The 3,071-nt window shown below is 37.6% G+C and overlaps 1 pseudogene; it reads left to right on the top strand.

The window, feature by feature from the left end:
• Positions 1–1,611: 1,611 nt before the first annotated feature.
• LOC102851771 lies at positions 1,612–2,317 on the top strand (annotated as a pseudogene).
• Positions 2,318–3,071: the final 754 nt, after the last annotated feature.

Here is a 3,071-nt window from a genome sequence, read left to right on the forward strand (position 1 = left end):
ACTAGTATTTAATCCACAGTAGGTGCATATTAAATATTTGTTTAATGGAATGAGTTATATATTGGCACTTTTCCAATACACTTGTTAATTAATCCAGAAATCATTGTATTATGTACTACTAGTTTGCAGAATCTACAGAAATAAAAATTTAGGGATATGGTGTCTTAGAACCATGTTCATTTTATAATCATATAGGAAAGACATGTTAATAACTTTAAGTAAATAAGTAAATATGAAATAGGTGTGTTATGAAGATGGCCTAGTAGATAAAATGCTATTGAGTTCTACATTAAAGAATGAATAATATTTTGAGTTGTATAAGAATAGAAAATTATAATTTTTGGCTGAAGTTATAAAAGCAATGTCCACTATCTTATACATCTTTTTTTACATAAGATTGGTCTTCTTAGTCTGTTCAGTAGACGTGATTGGTAATTACTCCTCCAAAAAGAACATAATTAACATGGATCGTGATAACATAGGAATTGAATATCAAATAACTATGGGAAGCCAAACTTTATACCAAATATTATATGAAAACCCTTGTTCAGGAATTGAAGGAATTACAGACATATAAGTTAGGATTTCTCTTGTGGTAGATCCTAGAAAATGAGCTGTTTGTTCCCTGCAAGACAGAAGACAGCAAGGGGCCCCCTAAAGAGGGAGTGTTACTTCCTGAGCTAGAGTTCACCCTGAGGCATCAAGGTTAATAGTTAAGGGTAAGCCAAATTCTTGCATTTGTGAACCCCTCCTTCCTAAGTCAAGCAGAAGGTTTTCAATAGAAAGAGCTTGGCTTCATTTGCATTGACTTCTCTTTGTGATTTACTTCCTGGTAATTTTCAATAAAGATACAGAGAAGCTTGGCTTGGGGTCTTCAGTCGAGAACTGCTGGCCCCCTGTTTTATGCTCTCTGCTCTATCACATTCCTGGCTGTTTGTCTCATTATTAATAATTATAAAATTATTCCATTCCTTGGGACCCTCGGTCTGCAACAAATAACGACTGTCTGTGGGTTTTTTCTGCCAAGTGCACAATTGATGTCATTCTGCTAGACTACTCACTGTTCTTTGTGTTAGCAAAGTGATATAACAAATTATTTACTATCTTACTGCCAAGAAAACAAATAGATTCATTCTAGAGAGGGTTAAACCAGGCTTCTCCTTGGAGGCAAGGATTCTGGGGCTTCGTCTGACATACTTTGGACATGTTGTAAGGAGAGACAGGTCTTTGGAGAGGGATATCGTGCTAGGTAGAGTAGAGGGACAGCGCAGGAGGGGAAGACCCTCTATGAGGTGGATTGATTCAGTGACTGGGTAATCAGAATGGGTGTGTCAGAGGCAATGAGATTGGCACAGGATAGAGCAGGGTTTAGGGCTGTTGTTCATGTGGTCGCTATGAGTCCCAAACGACTCGACGGCACATAACAACAACATATCACTACAGCAATTATGGCCAAAAGGATGTTATTTGACTTATGTGAAATGTTCTGGTGATCACTAACTTTCATAAATTAGATTCTTTTTAAAGAGGGCATTAATACAATATTAATTTGAATTTTTTTTTCATTTCCTTCTTTTTGGTAACATGGAAGTGAATCGATTAAACAAATCAATGAAAGGAGTCAACCACTCAGTTGTGTCTGAGATTGTGCTCCTGGTACTCTCTAATTCCTGGGAGATTCAGCTCCTTATTTTTGGCTTTTCTTCTCTCCTTTATGTATCCAATACGATGGAAAGCTTCCTCATAGCAGTTACTGTGACCACTAATCCTTACCTACACTCCTCCATGTATTTTCTATTGGACAATCTTTCTGTCATTGACATGATTATTTTCTCAGTTACAGCACCGAAATGAGATAGGATGTTTTTCAGAAGAAGAATGTCATCCTTTTGGGGGTGCTGTACAGCTCAAGAGGCACTGAGATGGTGGTACTCATAGCCATGGCCTTTGACAGAGGTGCAGCCATATGTAAACCTCTCTATTACCTATGGTGAGCCCATGAGTGTGCATTTTTATTTTAGTCTTTTCCTGGATTATTGGCCTTTATAAATCCATTTTCTCAATTGGGTTTTGATCAATAAACTTGATCTTGTGGCCCAAATATATATTAGACAGTTTTCATTATGACATAACTCAGGTCATCAAACTTGCTTATACAGACACCTACAAACTGGAATTCATGGTCACTGCTAAAAGTGGGTTCACTTCTTTGGGTATTTTCTCATTGCTTATCCTTACTTATATATTCATTCTGGTCACTCTTCAGAATGACTCATTGGGTAGTTCATCCAAGGCACTTTCTTTTTTACAACTCTGACCATTATGGTCATCTTATTCTTTTGATTATAATTTCTCCCCCATATATGGCTCTCCAATGTATGGGAATGAATTTATTGCCATAGGAATGTCCTGGAGAGGGTGAAAACAAGCTGTTGCTTGGGGGCAAGGACTTTGAAGCTCTGTCTCACATACTTTGGTCATGTTACCTTACCAGGAGGGACCAGTGCTTATAGAAGGACATCATGCTTGGAAGGGCGGAAGGACAGTGCAGGAGAGGAAGACTTCTAATGAGATGGATTGACACAGTAAGAGGCGTAATGGGAGTAGGTGTGTTTGAAACAGTGAAATTGGCTCAGAATAGGGCAGGCTTCAGGACTATTGAGTTACAGATAACTCAGTGACACAATACAACAACAACAACAACTTGATGTAGTTTTAAATCCTTTTGTGAATTTATACATTGAAGAATAGAGAGATGAAGATAGCAACGAAGAGAACATTTGGTCAGTTTATGGATTGTAGGAAAAGAATTGAAATTTCTTGTTTGAAACAAAATTTTTAAATTACCACCAACAATTTAGAAGGGGTCGTGGTACTGGGGATATTGTAGCTAATGTTAGATGGATCTTAGCTGAAAGCAGGGAATACCAGAAGACACTCTATCTGTGTTTTATTGATTATGCAAAGGCATTTGACTGTGTGGATCATAAGAAACTGTGGCTGACTCTGAGAAGAATGGGAATCCCAGAACATTTAATCGTGCTAAAGCGAAACCTATACTTGGACCAAGA

This window comes from Elephantulus edwardii, unplaced genomic scaffold (assembly GCF_000299155.1).
Source record: "Elephantulus edwardii isolate Elephantulus edwardi_28Jun2011 unplaced genomic scaffold, EleEdw1.0 scaffold00026, whole genome shotgun sequence".
Classification (NCBI taxonomy): domain Eukaryota; kingdom Metazoa; phylum Chordata; class Mammalia; order Macroscelidea; family Macroscelididae; genus Elephantulus; species Elephantulus edwardii.